The 27,084-nt window shown below is 40.1% G+C and overlaps 2 protein-coding genes across 3 annotated transcripts in view; one reads left to right on the forward strand and one right to left on the reverse strand.

Moving 5' to 3' along the window:
* The window catches only part of SEC61G (SEC61 translocon subunit gamma), a 192,924-nt gene extending 189,691 nt beyond the window's left edge, over positions 1–3,233 (reverse strand). The window contains exon 1 of the mRNA XM_069859762.1: positions 3,229–3,233. The gene's annotated coding sequence lies outside the window, so the exon portion shown is untranslated. The remainder of the gene's footprint in view (positions 1–3,228) is intronic.
* EGFR (epidermal growth factor receptor) overlaps positions 1–27,084 on the forward strand; it is a 158,535-nt gene that overhangs the window by 28,750 nt on the left and 102,701 nt on the right. The window lies entirely within an intron of this gene.

Below are 27,084 nucleotides of genomic sequence, written 5' to 3' on the forward strand. Positions count from 1 at the left end.
GGTTTTTCAGATTGTCTGCCCTGGGGTCACAGACTCCCTCTAAGGCTGCTTGGGGAGAAAGTTACTGTGACTAATCTTTTATTAATGAAAGACAATGAAGTGAGGAGAGAGACTCCTCTTCATCTAGGACACTAACTGACTTTTCTTACCTTCCTCTGGAAAATGTGTTGTAGAACCATCTGGTCTTTTGTGCTGAGTTAGTTGATCTGATGAGTAACTTGCTACCTGGCAAGATCATTATGTGCAATTAGGAGCTATAGTGCTACTAAGATGAATGCTGATTGTCCTGGTTTGTACATCGAATTGTATCATGTTTTGTATTTCAGCTAAATATTTTTTAAAATGTATTGTTCCTGCATGTCACCCTGTTTCTGCTCCTTCAGTCCCTTCCAGGTGACAGCGTACTCTGTTTGCATTACCAAGCAAGCATGAACTTTTCATAGACCAAATCTTCGGCTTAAGCAGGGGTTGCCTGCTTAAATCTGTGGGCTTTGTAGACTGAACTAAAAACCAGAAAGCAAAAGCCGCTTCAGACGTTGTGGTGGAGGAACATTTTAGTGGAGACATTTCAGCCCAGCCAGTCATTACTCATCCAAATTCAGTGGTTGCATTTAGCCCATGTGGGAGGGACATTGTAATCCCATGCTATAGAGAGGAAGTACAAATAAGGGATATTGCCCCCGAAAGTTATTTAGATTATTTTCACAGTGGAACTGTTTGTGTGTGTGCTCTTGACCCCAATACCAGGGAAGGGATGTGACTTTCACTGCTAAATTCAGCACAATCTTGGCTAACCGTTCCTGTGCTTAGCTTTAAAATGAAACAATTGATAAAACAGTAAAGAAGTGTTTCTGCAGCAGCTTAGTGTCCTGAAGCCTCTGCTCCTTTTGAATGCAGAGATCTACAATCCATTCTGCTTCACCTGCACTTTGCAAAAGCTCTGAGATCCTAAACACCTCTTGGCTTTGTTTAACAGATATGTTTTCTTGGAGCATTTAAAATAAAATATTGTATTTTGAAGTGTCTTAAGAGATGAAGGAGGAAGGGAAGTTAGAAGTACAAAATTATTAGAAGACCATATGTTAAATGAAAACAGACCCTTTTACATGGGAGCCATGATGTACCCAGCAAATGGTTACAGGTAGGAATGACAGTTTAATTAAAACTAAAATGGAAAAAATTATATATTATTTAAAAAAAAATAAAACAGTAGAAGTCATGATAGACATATAGAGCAAACACTTCTTTTAATGAAGAACTCAGTCTGATTAATGTAGAAGGTTGGATTGACTTTTCATTAGAGCTGTACGTGCCAGGCCATGTTTGAGCAGGAATATTTTCTCTTGGTTAATAAACATTTGTTCTTTGCCTGGGGTGCTAAACAACCCTGTTGTTCTGTTCTGCCATGTGGAACACCTTGGTGAGCTTTACAAAGGAGACAAAAAAATTCAACTTGGCTGAGCAGAGCTCCTTGTGTTTATCTTAAAAGCTGGAACACACTCCCCCTCCTCAGCCTTGAACTCCTTGATTAGTGAAACTACTCAATGCCCTCTCTGAAGAGCTTCAAGTTGAGGCAATTTCTCTGCAGCAGCAGCCGTTGCTCCCAAGGTTTCAGGTCTGGGATCCCCTGCAGAAATGGCCAGTGTTCCCTTCGGATGATCTGGTGGCAGAAGGACAAGGTGACTGGAGTAAATGTTAGCACCCACAGCCTCCATAGAGAAGGGTCTTTTGAAGGACCCCCTAGGCTCTCCAGCTCCTGTATTTAATGTTACATGCTGTTGCATCCTGCATGCAAACACAGAGTTACAGCAGTGTAAGTGAAGTTTTGTATGTAAACTGATGTATTAGTATAACTTCATGTGTGGCCAAATCCACTCTGAAAAGTCAAAGCAGATTAGGAAAGCGGAAAGCTGGATAAAGGCGAGCAGATACTTCTAAAGAGCACAGTGTGTGGGTGGTGGTGTAGTAGAAGAGCAGTGTGCATGTGTGAAGCTAAGCAAGAATTAACTCTGTATTAAATCAGCCTTGTTGGTTAGAGCCTATATATTCCTGTATTTATTTCATGTCGCTTAGGAAGGGCAGCTTCTGTTATTGTGAACATGGCACTAAGACAGATGATACCACATACTGTGTTTTTATCATTTTTTAGCAATACGATGTTCTTACAAAATATTTTCTGTTGGAAAGAAAAGAGAAGGAGAAATGATGCTACAAACCCATTACTAATGCACCAGCTTTTTTTCCTAATATACTCACACCTTGCATGCTTTTTAAATGCGGGATGCAGTTTGACATCTGTTGGGGACAGGTATTGGGTCTTTTTCAGAGAATAAAAGTTGGTTTGACCCTCACTTCTGGTTTATGAGGAAGGCCTGAAAAATGCGTTACACAAAACCCAACTAGAATGGTAAAGTTAATTCACTTTGTATTAAGGACAGATGTAAAATGGAGAGCTAGCTATATGCTTCTAAAAATTACTGAATCGTGTCTGCTTAAAGTAAATTGAATTATATCTTCTGCCCTGGCCTCTTGAGTAGCAGAGGTTTAGCACTACATCGTTGCAGTAATTGATGTGCACAACATAAGATAACAGCAGATATCGCAGCATAGATAAAAACAGTTCACTTGAGGGTTCAACTTCAGTAATTCTGTGTCTACTAAGAGCACCTGAGCTTTGTTAGAATGAATAGTGTCCTTTTATCTAGGTATTTTTCATGTAAATTGTAATAATAATGTATCCTGTCCTGACAAAGATAGTGTAGTTTCACTTATAATTGTAAGATGGCAATTATCCAAGAAAATCTGAGAATTATGCAGTACATCCTGGATTCTCATCAGACTCAGAAGGCCCAGTTTGTTTCCCTGGGGAAGTTATCAAGCCTTAAATCAGAATTTCAATCAAAACCATGTCCACTGCTGGATGTTAAATAGCTGGTCGAGCCCTCAGCCTTTCTTTTGCAGAGTTTTAACAGAGGCAACAAGGCTTTCAAAGCGGTATTGCTGTTCCCCACCTCATCAGCAGCAGTTTTTAGTGATTCACAGCTTGGAAGGAATGTCCCCGAGGCTTCCCAGCAGGGTTCGAGTGCAGCATTCCCCACTCCACAACCATTTTTTGACCTCTCTGGGAGACTCAGTTGCACAGGAACTGGGTGGGAAGTTTGGTGGGTTTTCACTTTAGTTTGTTTACAGTGCATGTAGAAGCATTTATAATCTAGCAAGGTTTTTCCTGGTTGTGCCGCAAGCTCTCTGGAGCAGAGGAGCTGTGTGGTGAAAGCTTTTTCAGCCATCAGATGAAAGCAGTTTTGCAGTGGGAGAAGGAATCCTTCTCCCTCCCACCCTCAGCACTCCCTTAGGAAGCTCACTTTGGGAATTGTGTTGGCTCTGTTTGGCCAAGAGGACCATGTTTATTTTAAAAAACATCCTGAAAACAAGTAATACTGAAATTTTGTTGATATCTGATACTTATTTTCTTTAACTTCTTTTGTTTAGCCTTCATTGCAGTTTCTTCTGAAACAAGATTGTGGTCTAAAGTTTTGCCTTTGCTCCATCCTTGAGTTAAACATCACTGAAGTCCAAGACATTGGTTGAATATTCAGCCATTAAGCTAATTTCTGCACTGATTAAAGAGCAGTTGTCATCACTCCCCCAAGTGAGTTGCCTGGGAGATATTCTTGTCAAGTGATAATAAAACAGCCTTCTAAAAAGTGGAGGTAAATTGGTATGCCTGTGTGTAATTAAATATAGTTATTATGGAATCTGTAACAGGACCACACTTGAATTTGTAATTTTGCAATAGTATGTTTTTTCTTAGTGGGTTTTTTTCAGTATTTTCCTAAGAACACATGAATTTTATTTCTACATATCAGTTTTGCAAATAGTATGTTTTCTTGTTTGTTTGTTGTAAAGCAGATGGAATTAAACAGGTAGCTGGATTTTCACACGTGCAAATGTTTGAACTGAATGAGCCTAGAAGGTGTTTGTTTGCAGTTGCAGAAATTCCTGAGCTAAAAAATCTGGCCTATAGTTCATAAATACCCCTTGGATCTTTCAGGATAAAAGATACTAAGTAAACAGAATTATTTTTGTAATTGCTTCGCAGTGTAGCAAAAGTCGTATCTTCTAATCTTAAACAAAGAAATGTACTTAGAAAAGCCCCAAACAATCCCTTTTAAGCCTCCTGCTTTCTTCTTTGCTCTGTGTCACTGCAGTGAGCGCTCCTGGAGAGCTATTCTCTCTTCTGGGGAGCTTGAAACCCTTCCTGGAGAAACCATTATTCGGGACTCAAGGTGATTGTTTTCCCTGTATTTACATGCTCACAACGGCATTAAATTCATGCTGCTTTTCCCCAGTTTACTTCTCAGGAAAGAGGGAACTCTGGCAGCGGTGCTGACGTAGATTTTGGTCCTCTGCCACCATTCCCATCCTTGTGTATCCAAGAACCCCTCCATCCCCACTGTGCTTTGAAATGAATTGCTGCAGTGACCCAAGTCAAAAATCCTCTCTTAGCAAGACAGTCTTGCCCCTTGCTAATTCCCAAGGCTTGGGTTGTTGTATTGAGAGTGCTCCCAGATGAGGACTGGAACAAGCAGGCTGGCAGAAGTGTGCAACCACCCTTCTAAGCCAGTGTTTTCTGCCACTGCCTCTCTAGCGCAGAGCTAAACCCTTAGTACTGTACTATTTTAGAAAAAAGAAATGTGAGTAAACTCTTTCTGTGGCAAATGTGGAAGTAGATGAATGTTCTGATGCCCACACCCCACAATGATGCACCCTTTCTGCTTGTGTCTCCCTACAGCTGTCCCACTGCGGCAGCCTTGCTTGGTCCAGGGGTGCTGCACTCAGGCACCTGGGTTTTTGCGGTGATGTGTGGCACAGGGACTGCTGGGCTTTGCTTCATGTTTGCTAAATCACTGACCTGGCTTTTAGTTCCCTTCTGTCCAGTGAGCACATGGGAAGCAGGAGGGAAGTAGCGGGGACTTGTGGTGCTCAGTGAGGAGCTACTGCTACACGGTTTGTACCAGTCGGAGCTTCAGGCCATGTGTCTGACAGACAAATTCTGGTTCAAAAAACCACCTTGTGTGTCAAAGGAGAGGGGTTTGTATGTCTATAGTGTTTGCATGAGGGGATAACACTGCTTCTGTAATTTGGGATAGCTTTGCTGTTCCAGCAGTCTTTGGACAGTAGCTGGTTTTATACAATAGTGTGGTGTAGTACCACGTCCAGGGGCAGGAGGGTGAGGTATGAGCCTGTCTCATGATTAGTTTAGTTTAGTTTATCATTATGAACAGAGGAAGAGAAACTACAGAATATTTTTAAAGACAGTATTTGGTAAGCTTTTCCAGAGTACTGAGCTGTGTTTCTGAAACAGAACTGTGTATTGGATTTTGAGGCTGAAAGAGGCTCAGGTGACAGACTATAAACTAGGAGAGCAAGAGATGTGAATTCTTAGCATTTTGTTAGCGAGTCTATTCTCTTAACCTTCCTTTGACACAGCCTGCCTTGCTGTGGGATGCAAATCGTGCTGAATCTTTCTGTGATAAGGAATGTAACATCTCTTTAAGAGTCCCCAGGTTGTCCAAGGCAATAACAAATATTTGGTGCTCTTACAGTGATGCTCTTACAAGCATTAGCAAAGGGGCATTCTTCAAATATTTACACACTTGCATTGCTTTAAGCATGTGAAGAATCCCACTGAAACTGAGCTGGTGTCAAAATGTTTGCAGGACAGGTCCTTTAATCATCCCTCGAGGCATGGCCCAGTGTCACTAATGAGTTTCTTCCTATAAAAGGGCTTGAGAGGCAGGTCCATGCCTTCCCTTTTTAAAGTATACTCAATGCCTTTAGCTTTCCTGTGTTTGCTTTTTCATAAATAACCACTGTATTGCAACAGTACACTGTAGTCTATGATGTCATGCATTTGACAGCTGTGTCAAGTTTTATTTAGATCTTTTTTAAAGCGCTTGAACTCATTGCCATGGTGTTTACATTGGTTCAGAGAGCAAGCAGGGGAAATTTGTAGACTAAATATCTATCAAATGCCATTGAATATAACTGCATCCATGTGTTCCTGAATTTATTCAGTGGCAGGTTGATGGGAACACAAAAAATATCATGTGAGGTACTTTTTCGTTTATCGTTGCTGTCTTGGCTGTTTTCCTTTCTTGCTGCTACTGTTGGAGCAGGGGACAAAATGGAAGAGGCTTATGGTCGAGGATAACAGGGACTTGAATGGTCTAGGCTTTGAAGGAGGAAAAAAAACAATAAATGCATCCTTGGAGGTAATCCCAGTACTGAATAAAATTGGCTTGGCCTGTTCTTCTCCAGGAGTAGTTACCAACCCAGTTTTAGCACGGTAGTTCATTCAAACATAGGCAGTTTCCTACTCTAAATTATATTGTGAACATGAGGCTGGTATACTGCAGGGTGATTTGGTATCAGGACATAGATGATCATAGCACAGATTTTGACGCCTGGTGAAACTTAGTGAAGGAATTCATATAGTTTCCTTTTACCTTCTGGCAATTTCCAGGGAAATAACTTAGCCTAGTTATCCATCCAAGAGCATTGCCCCACACAGCAATCTTTAAATTTTTAGGCATAATTTGGGGTTTTTAAAAGGAAGCTCAGTCCAAACATGTGAATGCTGTTGCATAGTTTCCACCACTAGCCTGATGTCTGTATGGTTTATAGGATTGTGCTTTTCTTATTCCACTCATCTGTAAAGCCTTTGAAACAATTATTCTGTTTTAAAATGTTTTATATTTAACCAGAACATCGCTGAACAGGCTAGAGACTATTAACCTGCAGTCCTTCAACTGATCGAATGTGATTCTTCCTGATTTGCTGGTGCTGGCTAATGCAGTCTTCTGACCTCAAGATGCTTCTCATAGCTGCCATAAATGGCTCTGTAAAGCAGCTCTCTGAAGTTATTGATATTCACAGGAACAAAAATTCCCAAACCAGTTTCAGTTTTCCTTTTAACAGCCATATTCCAATGGGCAGAGAAGACAGCCCTGTTGTTTCTGTGCTCTTTGCCTTTTAGCATTGGGTTAGGGCTCCAGGAGGCCCAGGTAAGATGATAATTAAGCCTTTTCCAGCTAAAGCCATTTTCTTGCATGAAAATCTCTGCCTTCCTCACAATGAAAATATATCTCCAGGAGTGCTTATGTGCTGCTTGCTCACTTCAAATGTTTCTTCGGACTTTTGAATGGGTGCTAATTGCTCAGAGGACCTGCGTAAATTGCCACTGTCTAGTTTGCAAAATTCAGCAAAGGACCAGCAGTGCCAATTCAGAGAAAACGTCCTGTTTGACGTCTAGGAGCATTCTCCAACTTTGAAGTAGGCCCTGTATAGATTTGGTGACCCACAGATTCATGCAGGTTATGGTTATAATAACTGATGATGCAGCTGCTGTGGAAATTCTGTGGATTTTAGCAGCACCAAAGCATCTGTGCTAAAGCTGTGCTCACTGGAAGCCAAGCTTCAGTCATAAAATTAACTTCCCTTTCAAAAGAAATGGAGTGTATCATGGAATTATTATCTGTTTATCTATTATGCTACAGTATCCTGCCTGTAAACACTTAAAGAACAGTTTAAAGTGCAAAGCACAGCTGTTTCTTAAGGTTTTTCTGGGGTGGCTTTGAATAACCTCAGCTCAAACTGGTTTGAAGAAAGCAAGTCAATGCCTGGGTGTGAGTTTTGGGATCAAGCCCGGTGCTTTGTAAATCAGCCATCTCCAGTATATTAATGACTATTTAATTTATTATAAGGAAATAATACATCTCTTTATCTCTGTAGCAACTTTTTTTTTTTTCCTTAAAGCATTTGATAAAGATGTAACTAATATGGCTTCAGAAGCCTGTGAGAAGCCTAAAATGAGACTTGAATCTCTGGTATGGTCAGATGAGTGTTACACAGATTTTGTATGCCTCTGCTGCTGCCTCTTCCAAAAGCTTCATCTTTTTTCCTTTAAACAGTCTAAGTTCACAAATGCTTTGCCAGTTTTATAGTGGTGGTACTATATGTAACTGATGAGATGCTTGTTTATGTGATTAATATGGTAGGAAAATCTAATCTGCTGGACAAGACATAATTGTGCAGTTGTGTGTTTTACCTGTTGACTTATGTACTTATGAGCACCCATAAGCCAGAAGAAAGGACCGCATTAAGTGTTCAGATACATGGCATGTGTCTAGAGGCATGGCACCACTTGATAAGAGGCAGGAGTCATTCAGTCACATCCCATCATCAATGACAGAAATGGCTGTTTGTATAATGGCAATAGAAGAATGTTATTGATGACTTGTGCAATCCATTGAGGCAGCTGCAGGGCTTTTGTTGTTGTTCTGTCCCCTGATTCCAATCTTGAGTACGTACTAGTTATGTTTGGTCATGAGAAGCATTCATGGATGCACATGATCTCCATGTGGCAAAACTGTCTCTTTTCTCTGAGGTCAGAGAGCCATCTCCTTTGCTTTGGCTCAGGAGGGCTGCCTGACCTGCCTTCCACTGATTTCCAAAATAGCAAAAACACCCCTTGGAGAAGGCTTCACTATGTTTGATAGTGTTTTGGGGATGTAGGTTCTCTGTGGTTCCCATTGTCTGCCTAGGCTCTTTGGAGATAAGTCCTTGTTTTTCTAGAATGCTTTCTGAGAAACTATCAAAAAAAGCACAGTGTTCTCTGGCTATTGAGAGCTTTCAGATACTGGTTCCTGCTGTGGCTGATTGGTTAAGCTCAAGGACACTGACACTTTAACTTGTTCAAGGCATTTCAACATTCTGATGGTATCTGCGAAGTTTATCAAGAACAAAATACATAGTGTTAAGGGAATAAGGGCCACTTTATTACTGCAGGAATACATTTGAGGCATTAGTACCCTTTCTTTTCCTAATAGGCAGACATGAGGATGAGTTTTCACAGTTGTACTCTCAACCTAGTAAATCTATTTCATGAATCCATCTCAGCATTTATCAGAATGAGAAATTGTTTACCTGCATTGGAAATAATCTCCAGTGTAGATGGTAATGTGTATAAGAGAAAGATGGCATTCACACAGAAGTAAGAGGTTTCTAAATGAGAGCAGCAGAGGAATGCAGGTCAAGATTAGGGTGTCATTGTGTTGTGACACAATGTTGCTGCCTATGCTAGAACAAACACAGTTCAACTCTTAACCGTAGCTGCTTGGACATGCAGCAGTGGCAGTGGTTGGTGATAAAGAAAGATAAGTGTTTGCTGCGAACAGCATCAACTCATCTTAGCCTCTCTGATGCATCAGTGCCTCTGGTGACTTAAAGTCATGAAGGCATCACTAGCATCCCTGCTTGGTTTTAACCTTGTGGTTCAGGCAGTAGCTGGATTAAATGGTACTCACATTCATTAGGGATAATGATTATCATGTTTAACTTTACTCCAAAATACCAAAAGTAAACCCTTCTCTTGATCTCTGATTATTAATGACTAGTATTTTTACCACTGTTTTACTTTGTGAAAAGGTGAGTACCCAAAGGTGTGCCTGGTGAGGCTGGGCAGATTTTGAAACTACTAAGCATGACCCAATCAGATGTCCAGGTGAGAACTTCTATGTATCTTTATTAATAAACACCAGCTACTGCAATTTAGTCTGTCTAGTTTTCTCACTGAACTAAGCAAAATGCAATGCTCTTGCATTTTTTATAAAAATTCGATGAATGGACCTGGAAAAAGATGTCTAATAGGAGACCTATGAGGGAAGAAGGCACGTTAGGGGGCTTACCAGAGTACTGTAAGGAACTAGTCAAACTGAGTTTCTTTTCTGATTTATGTGCTGTTTGGTCAGTCAAGATATCTTTTCCTTCCTCTCCCAGTCTCTGTAGCTGTCTTTTTTTCCCTTCAATATGTGCTTTTTCCTCTTTGAAAGCATCAACTAAAGTCTCATAGATAAAGATATTTCTGTCTTGATGAAATGCTCTATTAAATCTACAGACATTTTGCAGTGCAAGTGTTTTCTGCAGTTACTTGCCTTGAAGACCCACTGAGAAGTGAAGAATATAAAAAATCACTTGGAAATGCAATTGTATGGTAAAATATTTCTTTCTTTTACTAAACTTCATCTTTTAAGGTATCGGCATGTTAGCACATGTGCAGTTATGTGCTAGATACAATGAATAAGCTCTTAGGGCCCTTTGAACAAGGTACAAATTTCAGCTCTAATGCATTGATGTGTTTTCTCCTTGCCAACAAGATAAATACAAGCAATTTTTGTTCTAACTCTACTGAGCAAATAGTGCTATCTAACTGTAAATTGCTTTAAGGGGGAATCAATAAGGTGCATCCACATTTAACAGCCCATTTGGCATTTTTTTTTAAAATCTATATATAAAGTTTGAGCATGGGTGATCATTGTTCATTTTACTTCACAATATATTGCTACAATTCAAGGGCACAGTGAGAAGGTCATGAGGTTTTAAAAGAAAATAGTAACTGAGCATGTTTATTGGTTTGCAGTATTTTGTAATTAATCTTAATAGAGATTTGCTCTGTATAAAATAGCTTTTCTTTTATTGAGTTGTTACATAGTGGCTTTTACCTCTGAGGATCCATAGAACACCTTCTTTCTGTCACTGTTTTATAAATGAAGTTCAGAGGAAAATGAGTTATTTGATCATGCTGTTTCATTCTTGGTAACTGCATTTTTCCCCCCTCCTCTATTTCAGTGCACCGCTTTGCATTTCCATGGCAAATGCAATATATCAAAAGATTTTTCAGACTTGATTTCTTGTTTTCTGTTTCTTTTATAACTAGCTGTATGTAATGCTTGCTCCTACAAGGTACCCCAAGAGTGTTGTCATTTCATCTCTATAAATTTCTCTGGGCACATAGAAGTCTTGCTGGACCAAACTTCTCCTATTCTTGGGTTTGTTTGGGCTTTTTGTTTCCATTTTGTTTTAGTAGAACTCACCATTGACTTTATCATATCAAAACCAAGAATTTCTACTTAACATTTAATTGCCTTTATAGCTAAGGGATTTGTTTATAACTGCAGGGCTGAGTGGGAACCCTCTGGAGGCATTTCTGTGTAGGGTGGACAGTGCTTGGCTGTTCACAATTTACATATGCTTGAATTTTGTGTTTCCAAAAATATAGTTTCCATCTATACTGACTGAAGTTTTTCAAATATCTGGAGGGTTCTGGAATCTAATGAAAGGGCATCTGATTTGTGTGTTTTCTGTTCTACTTTTTTTGTAAGATCTTTGTTTTCTCAGAAAAAAAAATGCTATGGGATTTGTGTCTGTGTCCCAAAGCAGATAGATGCAGTTAGATAGGGGAACAGTTTTCCCAGTGACGTGGTGCTGAGTTGTTTTGAGCATGTCCCTCTGCCTCATGCTTAGAAGAGTAGGCATGTCTTGGCACTTCTGCCTCTGGTGATCTATGAGGATGTGTTCCAAGAAGGCCTATGTGAATAAAAGTGTGAAGGCCACTTACCTTTACTCCTTTCTGCTTAATCCTTGCCTTTGCTTGTGGCCTTGTTTGTATTTATGAGAACTGTACTTCAGAACAGATGTGATGGTCTTCATGAACTTCTCCAGTGCATTAGAAACAAAGAGATTTTTTCTCATATCTGTGTTGCACATGTGTTTTCTATTTTATTCTTCCCTTTCCTTCTTATGTGTCTGTTGTTAACTGGGTGATGAAAGCTTCCTTTTTTTGAGGTCATTTTCAGAGCTGGGTACCTTTCATAGAGTATTCCAGGTCAATAAATCACTTTGTGCTATATGATTATAACCCCAAATTAGAGCACCAGGGTAATGTGGAGGGCTCATTGCCTTAGTCCAAAAGAATATGGGAGAAATATATATGATAAATTTGTATTTTTAAGGAGGAGGCTGTTATAAATAAGTTGTAGACAAGACTTGCATCTAAAGCAAAGTCAGAACCTCTGAAATCCATACTCGAAGAACTGTAACGCAAACAACATGGTGGGACTATTCTGTGCATGCAGAAGATTTCAGTCAGCATGCACATAGCTATTAAGAACTAATATTTTCAGTCCTTGACCCTGAAAGCTTGCACCCAAAGCTGACTGGTGTAAAAGTAGACTCTTAGATGGGTTCCTGTGAAATGGTGAAGAAATTGTTGCCTTTATTTGAATAAGGAGTGTGTCCACCTCAGCCAGGCAGGGGCCTAGGTATCTTTGATGGCACTCCTTAAAAAGAGACCATGTGACATTTGGCCATTTTTTAAAAGGAAACTAGAAAAGAATGTTGCAGCTTAGCCAAAAGATGGTTACAGATTTATTTTCCCCTAACGTTTAATTTGAAGTGATTTCAGAAGTATGATTTAGAGAGACGTTCTAAAATACAGTACTCTTGGTCTGTGTCTTTCTCGCATTATTGAAAGTGCTCTATGGTTACCATGAAAATTCATGGCAGGATTAGAAGGGGGAAAGTCCTCTTGCTGCTTGCAGCCATGCTAGAAGTAGCCTTCACAATGTACTCCCTTTCTTCACTGTTTAATGTTGGATTATATTTGTTTTGTTCACCATTCTGCTGTCAGTTTTTTCTGATCCTAAATGTCTCTATGAATGGATATTGCAGGTCATGTGGTACTCTCACAGTCTATGGTGTTGTGCTTCCTTCTTTTACTTTTCGGAACAATATATTGAGATGACATTGAATTGCCAAGTCTTATAGAAAATCTGTTGTTAAAATGTGACCCATATTCTCCCTTCAGGGGTTAAAGGAAAAAAACAGATGGAGTCACTTTAGACTTGAATAAAAAATTAAGAAATAAATGAACAGGAAATAACCACTGTGCTTATATTGCCTTTTGCTCATTTCCGATTCTTTTTCCTTCACTGTGACTCCCCTGTAATGTCAAGTCTGCCTGGAGTTATTTGGGTTTGGGGCTTTGTTTACCCCCTGCCGTGTCCTTTGTGTTAAAATTGCTGACTTCTGAGACACTGTAGGTACAGTACCGATATAGACCATGCTACCTCCCTTTGTAGATGGTTAGATGAGGCATTTTGGCAGTCCTTGTAAAAGATGAGGGAGGTAGTCTGAAGGTGAAGGGAGGACTTGATTTTTCTGCAACAATACTCTCTTCTTGTAATGGTTTTAACCTCTGGTCTATAGTTTGCTTCCTGTCAACATCTGCCAGCAGGGTGAATGAAAACTTGTGCTGGAAAACAGGGATAAACCAAAATGTTTAGGATTAACTCCATTTTCCATTTAGCACTTTCTGCTCAAGGAGAAACTCGTAGTGCCTGGAAATAGCTAAAGCTCAACTAATGATGTGAATTTTTTACTAGTAAATTTAAGTGAGGCTTAAATCTTTTCTGTTAACCTGTGACTTTTTAAGCCCAAAAGTCCAAATAGGAAAATATTTTTTATGTTATGTTAAATGTCTTCGCAGTGATGTTTTGCAGGTGAAGAAGGCTACTAGATTTCTTAAATATAGTGGAACCAAAGGAACTTTGTTTAGTGCTTTAAGGTAAAATGTTGAAACTCTTTAGGCCAGCAGTTCAGAAATACAAGGAAGAAACAAAGGGAAATTAATATCAAGATTGAGGTCTTTCGTATAGTTTCTTGTAACTGAAGAGACATCTGCCGTCACAAATTCAGATACATAAAATGATAGTTAAAGGATGAAAAGCTTGGCTCTAGTTCTTGTCCACTTGCTGCTTCAGGCATTCCTCAGCAGTGAGGTTGCACTTGCAATTTGAAGACGGTTGGGTATGGGGGTGGAGGGGATTTTCCCAAACTAAGGCTGCAAAATCCTCTCTGTTCTTCTGTGTACCTGCAGTAACCTACTTTTTAAAAACAGGGTTTTCACTTCTGAACGTCTTCTTTTAAGGATTCCTTAAAGAAATGACTAAGAATGTTTAAGAAAATTTAAAAATGAGTTGATTCTTGTGTTGTGCCTTAGGTTTGAGACTCAGCAGTAGGCAGATTATTAGGAATGGCTTTCATAATAAAGCAGAATGGTTGAAGAGTTTGATTTGAACTGAAGGAAGTGATGTGAATGACTTTACTGCACCAGCTGAAATAAGAGACTTTCAAGTGCCTGCAGGAGTTCCTCTTCCTTAGCAAGGTATTTTGCATGCTGATTAATTTTTCCAGAACCCTTTGGACCAGAAACCACACTGGAATAGCAGAGTCAGAGATCTGAAAACACTATGAATGCGTTAGGGACATGGAGCCCTGCCTGGAGTGCCATTGCGTGCTGTGCTTCTCTGGCTCCATGCAGGGACATGCCATGCCGGTCCCACCCAGCCTTGAGGTGGAGGGCTCATGAAACTTGCAAAATGCCACGTGATTGCTACACACGCAGCTCCAGGAGAGGTATGGAAGGTGGCATGTCCTGGCACTGGCAGGGAGGACTTTAGTCAGGGCATCTTCCTTTAGCTGCGCACAAGCCCTTGGCCTCAGGCTCTTCTCCTCAAGGAGGAACCACATGTTTTTCTTAAGCCTTTTGGCAGGCTGGAGAAGTCATTTTTTTTGCGGGAGGCTTTTGTGAGGCATGACTGGAAGGGCAGTGTTCAGGTATGTTATTAAATAGTGACCAAGTCTAGTGGGCAGTTTGGTCTATACTGTGTAGTCATCTCCTCCCAGCTTCTACTGTGATGACTTGATGATGAAGTAAATCCCACTTCGTTGTTCCTTGCACATCCAATCTCAAGACTTGTATTTAAAAAATAAAAAATTAAGAAAAGTTGAATTATGTAATTGAGTACCAGTTGGCTTGGTGCCTGATCATATACTAGCTGTTCTTCTACAGCTGGCGTGAAGGTGGTGTAAAGGCACTAAGTCAAAATGAATGTCATATCATGTGCCTCGGCTAACTGGCCAGAAATGCTGTCATGTGCCCATAGATGATCCGAACCTTTTGTGTCCTCTCATGGGACACTCACAGGTGATCAGGGAGCCATGGCTTTCCTTTCTTGTTCAAACGAAAGAGGAATGCAGGAGGGTGCCAGTACTACCCCCTGTGTTTCCAGCAGTTATTTCTTGGGAGGAAACCAGCCATTCAACACACGAGGAAGGGTCCTGCCCTGCTTCTGCTCCAGCACTCACCTCATGCGTTCTGTGGGATACCACTAGCAGACAGTCCTCAGTCCTCTAGTGTACTTTTAGCCCAATATCAACCTCTTTATATGCAACCAATAAAGTATCTTTTTAGTGTTACCAACAGCCCATTTTTCCATGCTGAACATCTGGGTTCGGCATCTCTTACTTTTTAATGTATTGAGAATAGGTATGCTGTGGCTCTGAAAGGAAAAAGAAACTGCTGGAAGACTCTGCCTGGTTCCTAAGCTGCAAGCCAGTGAAATTCTGTGGCAAGTCAGTTCTTGAGTGAAAGCTGAATGGTGAGACCTGGGTGGGGTTCGCCTCTGCCTTCAGAAGTAATCTTAATTTTCTGTGGATCACCGAAGCAATTTTTTGTTCTTTGATGAAAGAACCAGCCAGTTCTTGACAGTCTTGACTCTTCCTGTGGAAAATGAATCCATCACTTGCATTGTTTAAAAAAACCCCAAAACTAAACAACAACCCCCCCCCCCACCTGAGTTAGGGCTTGTTGCAGGAATCATTATGCCCTATTGCCATGTGAAGTATCTGGATCAGGTAGAATAATAAACACAGTACCCACAAAAAGAGGGGAAAAGAGGAGCCATTTGCTCCTTTGCTTCCCTCTGGTGACCTTACCACCTGCCCTAATGAAGTTTCATTCAGTATCCTTCTTTGCTGGAAATGTGCCTGTGGGTGTTGTGGCTTTCTTCTGGCATCAATGAGTGCAGTCATCTTATTACTCCTTCCAGTATTTTAAGTGCACTAACTTGGACTTCAAAAAAAGGATAGAAAACTGTCACTTTAATCTGGATGATGAATATAGAATTGCTATCTTCATCTATGAATTAGAGAAGATGAAAAAGCAAGGCTTGTCTGAAAACCACTCATCAGAAGTGAGCAAAATTATCAAATTCTGGGGGAAAAAAAAAAGGATAAGTGGAGCTCATTAAGCCCATCTGATAGTCTGCTTCACCTATATGGTACATATAATTTTGTCTCTTTAAATAAGCTACAGAAACTGAAGCTGCTGTGAATTAAAACTCAGGTGGATACATCCAAGTCTTTCTCTGGATAGGAAGGAAACAAACTACAAGAGTATCAGCATTTGGGTCTATGTCCATCAGCTTCTGCTAACAGGGCCAGGGCAACCACGAAGAGGAGATGGGGGCATGCTCAATTGCTTCAGCTGTTTACTAAATGAGTGCATGTCTGGGGGTCTCTGCCACAGAGCAGTGAAACCAGGAAACATTTCAGTGAATTGCTATTATTCACCTCAAGATTTTTTTTCCTTATTTTTTGAGAACTTTAAACCTAGAAAGTTAAAACCCCTGGATGGGTTTTAACCCTGGCTCTCAGTTGGTGACATATTATCCAACTGCAGTTTAGCCTAATGTGTATGAAAAGCAAATATAAAAGATGAGGAAATTAGAGAGATGAAGGGGATATCTGCAGTACTCTCTGCACCCCTGCCCCAAGCCTGTTTGCTGAAAAGACTGTTGAGGTGAGAGCTGGGTAGATATTCATCTTACTCTTAGGCAAGAGCCACATCTCCTTTTAAGGACGCTGTTGCATGCGAAGTGCTTTAATGAACGGTGGGAGTTTTCTACTGGAATTGACAAAAGATTTAAGGTCATTTGTACAGTTGAAAAGTAATATGTTTTTCTGCTTTACTTAAGGCAAGTTCAGACCAAGCATGCAGTCATCATTTAACTGATTATTTCCATATGGACTGACTTTTTTGCTCAGCTCGTGTTAATCCATCTGAAAGTTAAGCAGATCCTAATTCTTATACTTACCACTGCAGAAAAGGCACCTCTCTTTGCATACACTTTAATCACATGTTAGTGCAGTAACTGGCATTTTTGGAGAAGTTGCTATGACCGTGCCTAAGAGCAGGTTACTGAAATCACTGCTGAGCTGATGCAGTAGAGTGGGATCTGTACCAAACCAGAGCCTTTCCAGCATCCCAGGAAAATTCTCTGCTTCTTGATGAACATTTAAAGATGTTTCTTTTTTTCTGTATGTAGTATACTAATGAAATTTAAACTAAACTAGGAAATTCATGGAAATATTTACAATGCAGTTGAAATAATTTGTGGTGTTAATACAAAAGTAAACATTCCCAAGAAAGGGTTGGAAAGCAAGATTATATTTTAAAAAGAAATATCTAGCATATTTTTTTTGTCCCATCTCCCAACCTCTCGCTTGTGTTTATCTCTCCCAAATACTGCAGACTCTTTTCATATTTATTTAGATTAAATAAAACATATAGCTTTATATCTTTTTCAGATTGGGTCAGAGAGTATAACTAGCTCAATCTGTAAAGCATAAATGAAAAACATAACAATTTTAACAAGTGAGCACCTGCTGCATTTTCACTTCTTACTGCGTGCACCATTCTTGAAGGGAATGGGAAAGAAACTGGGCTAGAGGGGGAGGAGGGAGCAGAGATGGTATGTAAAGAGAAGCTGAGAAAATGTGTTCAAATGACACATCTTGAGAGAATGTGTTTGAACAGTGGAGATTTACAAAGTTTTGTCCTACTTCAGGGCAACTTGGGTACACAGTTCAAACATGTCATCGAGCAGGTAAGCCAGGTGCCAAAAAATGAGATAGGGAGCAATGTGAAGAGGTGGGTGAAGCCAAAAGACTTGTGAGCTCTACTTGCTGAGCAGCAGCAGGCCTGACAAAGGAGGTGAAAGGATTCCATGCCTATCATGAGCTGCCACTAGCTACAGCTGAAGATAACCCTTCATTTTTAGAAGAGCAGAAAGTTACTGATTATTTGGGGTTTTTTTACAAACCCTTTATTTACAAGTCCTGTAACACTTGATTAAGGAAAAATACATGTTTATTTGCTGTGCTTTGCTTTAGAGGCGGGGCTTGCTCCTCACTTTCCCATGGTCTGCCATGTATGACCAGAACACAGTACTCCATGTTGATTCACTGCTTATTTTCCAATCTGTTCGAAGATTTGCCTTTCAATTTTAAGGCTTCTTTTCATTTTTGTTTATGGACCTTGACTTGTTTACACTGTGGTAGTGCTGCGCACCCCAACCGCTAATGTAGTCTCTGTTATGTAAGAAACTAAAACTGAAGTGTTCGTGTAAATTTGGTGCTTTTAAGACTTTTTTTGAGCAACGCCAGAAGTCTTAGATCCTTTTTAATGCAACTTGATTGACGGGCTCCCTTGAATGGAAGTTATAGTGTGAGATCACACTGAGACACTGCAGATTTCTCATGGCAGCTTAGTACATTCTCAGCTCAGCATAATTCTTGGAGCTTGTACCACTCAATGTATTCCATTATCTTAGCTCAGTGGGTCTATCTCAATTGACAGATTAATGACAAATTGTCTGGTTTTGTTCAATTTTATGGGTGAGTTTAGGAATTGCAAAAAAAGAGAGATGAGCTGACTCTTTATTGAAGCTTAATGTCCCCTGCAGCTAGAGAATGTGCATGAACTGAAATGGGAAAGCATGCCTCTCCATGATGTTTCTGGAGTTAGTGGATTAGTGTCACAAGAATATGGTGTGTGAAGTTCTGCCTGTGTAAAACCGGGTCTCCGCTATCTGCAAATGAGACAATCAGGAGACAAGCTCCTCTTATGTTGATTTCTGATTTGCATTACCAGCAGTCTCAGGCATGATCAAAGTCCCCTTAGAAAAGTTACTGTATAGGCAGATAACGAGGTACAGTCCTGAAGATCTTGTTCTAGGTCAACCAATGGAAGTGCCTGTAAGGAAAGTAGGGATGATACATGGTTTATTTCAGCATGGTCCATAGTCCTAGAGCAAATGAAAGATCTGTTTTTAGTTTCAGAGTCAACTCACAAGGTGAATGTTGGAAGCATATTCCCCTCTTTGCTCTTGTACCTCTGGCCCATCACATGTCCTTCAGATTGGCTTAGTTTGAAGAGATCTGATAGCTAGGTCTGCCCTGTTCTACACAGTGTTTTGGTTTCTGATGGGAGATGGCAGCCTATATTGTATCAGAGCTCCAGGGGGCTAGAAACAAAGCAAATCATAAACAGGAGCACAAGTTCTCACTGTGCCATCCAACAAGGGTTGGAGGTGGGGGAACAGTATGGAAAAGTTATGGGGCGGAAGGAGACATCTGACTTTAACTTCTAATGACACTCCTGGAAAATGGGTGCTTTTCACTATATTCTTCTGCTTATTTTCTTATTGTATTTGTATGTGTTTCTGTCCTTTACCAAACCAAAATGAAAGCTGATCATCAGCTCCTCTCAAAGCTTTTCATTAGGTTTCATCAATACCTGACCCTGGCTGAATTCCAAGGGGGAAAATACCTGAAACAGCATTACTACTTTAAAATATTAAGTAATTAATTACCAGTAACAACTTACAGTTTGCTCTAACAGAAAGCAGAAGAGCAAGCTGGTCACCATGAGGACATCATAAATATTTTATCAACTTCTCCAGCTCTTTCATCTGAGCAGTGCTAATGCTGTGAGAGAGAACGTTCATCTGGTCAAGGAGGGCCAATTCAAGTCGAAATTGTTTTCATTTGTTCAGTTTGTTTTGTGGGTTTCATTTCTTTCTTCTTGAAAGCATCATTAATTCAAACAAATGATGATAAAGAGCAAAAGATGGTTTCATCCTTCTGTGAAGATAAACTGAGGTTTTTGGTTTGTGAAAGAAGCAATATTCTTGGAACTTAATAAACTAAGGCAGTTTTTAGGCCGTAAGCAGTAAACAGGTGGTGGATGTTAAATAAAGAGAACAAGGAGGCAGTCTGTGGTTGAAGAAGGATAGGATGAGGCTGGGACACTTCTGCCAGGTTCTGAAGGTGGGCTATCATTGTTTAGTCTATGGTATGTCCAAGATCCTGGGTCATTCATGTGTGACAGACCAGCTGCTCATTCCCTTCAAGTAGCAAAGTCAGCAACATAAATACAGAATATTAAGGTTTTGTAAGAACAGTGCCTTGTTTATGTAAGTTTTTTTTACTATTTTTCATAGACTTTGAACGAAGTTCTTTCAGGCTGTGTATCAGCAGGGTGTTTGCTGCTGCTTTCCTAGCAGACTCGCTTCTCATGAATGATTGGCATCATCTTTTTTATAGCTATGCAGCATTTCTGAGAAGTTAATTTTTAGCTAAATGAACCTAAGAGGAGGCAAGAAAGAATCAGTTTCCAAAATGAAGCACTTACGTTACTATGTATTTCATGTGAAGAATTTTGCCTTTTTTTCCAAGACCTTTTTCAATAGTTTATCCAACAAATGAAACCATTCCTTTTTTTAGATTTTTTTTTTTTAATCTAAACCAGCATTTTTTGAATTGCCTTGAGCTTTGCTTAATTCCTCTGGAATTTATGGTGCCTTGAGTAGTATAGATGGTAGGAACACTTCAAAAGAATGGGTGATTCAATCCCCTTTATTTAATACTTGACCAGTGAGGAGGCCTTAATGTCCATGATGCTGTTGACCCCACCCTGCTGTGTGGATGGGAAACTGTCCAGCTCCTCTCTGCAGCTGGAGAGGTATCAGGGCCAACCAAGGGACAGGGATAAAATAATAGTCTTCTTAGTCTTGACTGTGAAAACCAATTATTATGTCTGCTTCTTCCTGTTCTTGAGAATCAGTGAGCTGGGAGACAGCACACGGGAGTGCATCTCCACAAGAAAACCCTCTAAGCTTTTCACAGCTACTGGTTCCACCAGCACCCATTGAAATTGCAGCCTAGACAGGCTCATCCCTACAAACAAAAACTTAAGAGTGACTCAGATTATGACTGAGTGGGAACATTGGAGGATGATGGAGGTAAATGTGGTCCATCATTGTTTATGTCCTTCATGGGAATTGTGTTGTCACTAAAAGAAATTTGTGGGACCATGCACAGATTATAGATTATCTTTTAATTGCTTTCTGTGCTCTGCACGCTATATGGTTGTCCTGGTACTGAAGTCCTTTCTTCTTGCACTTCGTTCAGTGAACGCAGGAAACTTTAACGCTCTTAATGCTAGTACTTGCAACAAAAGACAGCAGGGAAATACTTCTGTATGTGCATTTAAGTGAGTTTTCTAGAGCATATTTTTTGAGGATAGACATTGTTTACTAGTTCGTACTGTTCAAAGCAAAATAGAAGATCTTGTATATACTTGCAACCCCTTTTTCTTCCATTGTCAGCACTGTCAACTGATGACACTTAACGTTTTCTTTAAAGACCAGTGTCCTGGAAGAAAATGATTAAATGACTAAATGATTTTAAAAAATCCTCACAAACCCAAACAAGCCCACCCAAAAATGATGCATTTAGTCTTCCTGCTTGTAGAGAATGTTTTGAAATAAGGCATCAATGCTTCTTAGGCTTAAAAATATATAAAACCAGCTATCTCCACATTTGTTATTATACATTTATTTTTATAAAACTTCTTTCTGGAGGTATGTTAACTTTATAGAAAAAATCTAGGTGACTGTAGGGTTTTCTTCTGAATAGGCCTAACTTGTTTTAATAATAGATGTATATATAATTCCAAAATGTTTCTTAATCCATATAATAGCTGCAGGTTTCTTCTTCATAAATTTGAAATTTCCCCATTTGAGATTAGGCTTACTTAATTAGTTAGATTAGGCACAGGAGTGTGTATTGTGGAACAGCCTTGAAGGCAAGATGTTTGTCATACTTGGTGGTGATATCAAGCAGGATTGTGAACCAAGCCCATACACCATCTCCAGAAATTGATATTTCAACATTATAGGATGTGCAAGCTCCTCTGTAGTCTCACTTTTATGTTGTGTTGCCTGGCTCGCTCTTTCTTCCAGATTGCTCATAGTTTGATGTTTCTATCAGCTGTGAGTATGAGCTCTGATTCCCTTTTATGGTAAGAAGAAGTTAAGTTCACTGAGATCGAGATGGCTAGGAAGGAAAATTGTTACTGGGGGAGTCCAACCTGGTGTCAGACATTTTTTCCTCTATTTTTTGGCCAGCTCCAGCATCACATAGATGAGAACAGGGCTTGGCAGTTGTTCAGGGCTAATGTGCCAGACTGTATTTTCCTTTCCCAAATTAAGCATGCTGGTAGTGTGTCTGCAAGAGGTGGTGGTTCCTGGCTTCTAGCTCTTGCTGAGTTTGGAAATCGCTGAAAGCCAGGAGCTATTGCATGCCAGTCAAAACTGGCCTTTGTACTGTCTCATGCCACCTTGGTTTAGAGCATCCTGGAACTGTTGGAAAGCCTAGTGTGAAGGCTCATTTTTTAAAGGTTTTACCTTGTGTGTGCTTAGACTTTCCTTCCTCCATTCTCTGCAAACTTTTAAATAAGCCCTGTATTTCCTTGCTTATTGATAGTATACTTTTTTCTGTCCAGATTTTTGCCTCTGAAATGAGAGTGCAGGCATGATGTTATACTGGCTCATCAATGAGCAAGAACCACAGTTTCTGTTAGGTCTGATAGCAGGCTGGCTCACTTTCTGCATGATGCTGAAGAGATGCTTTACTCCCAGCCATTTCCAAATCCAGGTCCTGGGTTTAATTCTTATGTACTTATACTTTCCAGCCTTTTTAAAACTTGTGGTCTTCAAAAAACCTTTTTGTAGCCAAGGTGCAAGCATCAGAAGCATTCTCCAGACTGCTGAAGCTTCATCTAGCTGTCCTTTCTTCCTGTCCCTATGGAGTGATACTTGCAGGCTGTGATGTACAAATCCTTGCTGAACCTGAGGCAGCAGCTCAGCAACTGGTGCAGCTGTTCCTAGGATTCCTGGATGCTTACAAATAAACAGTGGTGCTGGTATCTTAATCCTAGTCATCAGCCCAAACCTTAAATTACTTTGGCTCTGAGCTATGTGCCTTCACTTCTTCTATCCCTGTTAAACCCACGGCAACTAGAAGCCACTTGGTGAATGCTAATGCTCTCCTGTTGTAATACAGGGCACATGTTTGGATTTATGTTGCTGTGTTGATTGTGGTGCTCAGGCCAGTTGCAAGTGCTGTGGCTGGTTGATAGGCTGTGCTATATTTCTGGTTATGTGGTGTAGCTAAAAAATCTTTTCTGGGGTTTTCTTTGCCTTTTGACTTACCGCTGCTGTAGTATTGGTGTATGTCATTGAAATGCAGCTAGTTTCCTTTTTTTTCAAACTAGGTGTATTAATGAAAAGCAATAGTAAGCGTAGTAGTGAGAACTCATGAATTCCTCCTAGCATGAGAGCTCCCTGAGTACTCTCCAGGTTCACAAAGCAATGTTGCTGAGTCTGGTTGCTATTTTTGCAGGGATTTCTCCATTTCCATGTTCTGTCCTTAAACTCTCTGAAGTTTTGTCCAAGCAGAAGCTACCTCTGATGTTCTGGGTTATCTTTTTCCACACAGACTTGGTCAGCCTCTTCCGTAGCCATCCACAAATAAACACAGGAATCAAATTCTGCTCAATTTACAAGTAGGTCAACCTCATTGATTTCAGTGGGACTTCAGCAGACATAAGTCAGCGGAATATTTGCTCTATGTTTTGCTAAGTTGTTGGCAGAAGATGTATTCACATAAGCTCACTGGAGCGGAGACTATCCTTACATGAGAAAAATAACACTTAGTACAATGGTCCCTAATTCTGTTTTCTCAGAGGTGCAGCAATAACAAATATACTAGCCCCAGTTACTAGCACTTAAAAGGATAACCTCATCCCTGTTTCTTCACCCAGATGTAACTAGGAGATATATTTAGAATAAAGCCATTTCCTCCACTATTACCACATACAAACAAAGCTTTGCAGTTGTAGAAATACTTGAGGCATACATGTGCAATTCATTCTCACTGGGTTTGATAACTGAGGAGAAGTATGATGGGAACAATTTGGAGGAAAATCTTCAAAGATTACTTAAGGACAGTAGGGCTTTTGCAGTGGAAGCCCTACTGCAAAGTTTGTCTTTTATAAAACCATTCTAAAACTTGAAATGTGAAGAAGTGGGAATCAGCAGGTAGATAGACTAAAACTGCAAAAATCTTCCCTTACTTCTCACTCCCCAGCGTGCCCAAGTTTCCATACTATCCTCCTGTAGACTAAGTCACCAAAAGATGAATGGGCTGTGGAAATTCACAAGGTTGAATTCACAGTACTTCAATTTTTCCCCTCTGCTCAGCCCTGAGAGAACCTTAAAGATGGTTGATGGCTGCTGAATATGCTTTGGAATCCCATTAACAGTCTTTTGAAACCTGAACCAGCTTTTTTTCTTCCCTGGGGCATCCTCATAGGCAAGGGCAGCACAGCTATCTCAGATGCAGGTGGATGTCCTCCTTTTGTAAACAGGCTGCAGATATTTGCTCCACCACCTCTTAAACAGCTTGGGCAGCACGAAAATGCTGGTACTAGCCAGAAATATTCCTGTGGGTAGAAAATAAAACAGGAACATAATGATACTTGATTTCTTCCTGTATATCGTTCCAAAACACCAGTTGAAAACAGTCATACATTCCCCTTTCCTCATTTAAACCTCTCCTAGAAGAAGTATGCATAGAAAGTATATAAATGACACCTCCTCTCCTAGTAGCATCCAGGTAAGTGCCTTGTACACCAACCCAGGATCATGTTGATAACCCCCTAAATCTGTCTTCATTCTGCAGATTTCTTCAAGGCAAGTGCTCCCCAATATTACATGTAGTATCTCTGTGTGCAAAAAGCTGAGTCTGTGAGAGGGTATTAGGTTATGGGCTTTCAGAACTGCCCTCACATGCTTCAGCTCCTCTGTCCTGAAACTGCAAAATGTACTTTGGCATTGGAGTCTGCTCCCCCCAATGCAGTTCAGCTTCAAGCAGTAGCACTGGGCTAAACTCCCTGAAAATGAACCCACTATTGAAAGCAGCTTTTTCCAGCTGAAAAGACCATTAAATTAGGTGCTTGGGGCTTTCAAATGCCCGTGTTCTCAATACACCACTGTATAGCCTCTCTTCAAAAGGCTGTAAGCGTATTACATGCTAATCCCAATTAAATTCAAAATATCCCTGGGTGTTTACTGCTGTTACCCTCTCTTTTTCTTTGTTAATTGCATTGTAGCTGAATAACTCTGTATCCACATTAGATTATTCATGAATAGCATATTGAGTTGTACTGTTTTGTGTTTCGCAACAGGGATTTGCTGTTATAGGATCGGTGTAGTCTGAAGCAAGAAACTAATCTATGTGTTTCAAGTCATTAATCTTGTCATGAACCAAATAATAAGAGTTGTTTTGAGGTTGTTTTTTTTTTCCTATAGGTATGTGGGGTACACCTACACCAGTGAGGTGTACAGGTTGTAGAACAAAGACATGGTAAACAAGATCCATGACCGATCAATATTGATTTTTGTAGATTATTAGAACATCAACTAATGTACATTATGTACTTAGATTTGTTGATGCTTTGGGATGGAGACAATGCAACTATATAAACCAGCGCCAAGTTCTTTGGCTGCAGTAATATTGATATGTGATGTGGCAGCAGAATGGGGTGGAGGGAGAAAACCTTCTTATTTTTGCTTAGTTTTTTAAAACTCATGACCACAAGTGCATCCCTTTGCCACATTATTACTGTCTGTTGGGCTTCTGCAAGATGAATGGTCGCTGCCTTTGGGATTGTGGTTGGCACTGCACGTTACAGCCACTGCGCAGAGGCATATGAGTGGTCCTCATTGCCAAAGGCGAGTGGTCCTCATTACCAAAGGCAAGTACTCCCAAGGGTAGCTAGAAGAAGTAGCTTCTGCTACCCAATTTCCTTGCAGTTCTTCCAGAGATAAACTGAATTTCAGTTTCTGCAGCTATTGCAGTCTGTCAGGTGCTTCATGAGGTTTTTCCTTCTTCTTTTTCTATTTTTTATTCAAAGCCAGCTTGCTTATATGTTCTTTAAAAAAGTTATTAGGGATATGGATTGCTCAGTGGACAATAAGAGGGACTCTGTGAGTCTAAGCTGCTTCAGCTGAGACTGATAATTGGAGGAAAGATACTAAGCAGGTTTGTGAGGTTACAGCATACTGATTGTGTGCGCTAATAGGAAATAAAAAGTTCATGTAATTGATTTATTTGGATTTTGTTGACTTCTTTTGCTTAATGTTTCACACTTCATCTAGATTTTTCTGTTTTTTCCCCTCTTCATCATCTCTATTAGCTGAGTCCCTTTCTTAAATGTGTCTTGTTGCTTTTCATTTTGAAAGTACTTTGAATTGAATGGACAGTTTTTCTTTCTCCTTTTGCCAACCGTGGCTATGTTCCCCCTAAGTGACTGGAGAGAACCTTTGCTTCCTACCCAAGCTGACCCTAGGTAACCCTGCTGCAGCTGCTCACACGAAAAGCCTGGGATTTTCTCAGTACAAGCTGAAAGGCACATGCAGGAAAACTTTCCCTTTCTTTTTTTCTTTTTTTCTTTTTTTTTTTTTCTGACTAACAAAAACCCACTGGGGAACTGGAAGATTTCCCATTTGGTTTAATTATGGAGGTCTAATGAATTGCAAAATTTAAAGAGGCAGAAGGATTCTTTAAATGAATCTCGACTTTGATTTTTTTTAAATTGAGGGGGTTACTAGAGCCTTAGTTAAACAACCTTCATTACTTTATTTAAAAGTTTGCAAGTATAGTGTATGAAAAGTTGACATAGACAGTGTAATAGAAGATACAGACAGTATCATTGATATGCCAATATAATTTATTATACGCATGTATTTAGGACTGTTTTCCTCGTCCAGAAAGCTGGCTTAGGAAATAGTTGCTCTGCCCCCTCATTCATAGCCACCTATGGTAGTTTCCAGCCTCCACTTCATGCCTGTACAACTGTTCTTTCTTATGACTGTGATGGAAATTGGGTCTCTGGTCCTTGGGCAGTATTTACATTGTGTTTAAAGTAATAATAAGAAAAATAAGCAAGCTTTTCCTTTGGGAGTTTGATGAGAGGCTAGAGAACAACAGCCCAGTGCATTTTTATTACCTGCTAGGAAAAATTATTGAAGAACTACAACAAATGTGGGAAATCCTGCTGTGTCATGGGTGACACATGGGGTGTTAAATCCCAAGAGGTGCCCCCAAAATAAGCAAAAACTGAAAGCCGGGGAACCCTTACAGATTCTGACA

The sequence above is a fragment of the Phaenicophaeus curvirostris genome, chromosome 6, assembly GCF_032191515.1.
Source record: "Phaenicophaeus curvirostris isolate KB17595 chromosome 6, BPBGC_Pcur_1.0, whole genome shotgun sequence".
Classification (NCBI taxonomy): Eukaryota; Metazoa; Chordata; class Aves; order Cuculiformes; family Cuculidae; genus Phaenicophaeus; species Phaenicophaeus curvirostris.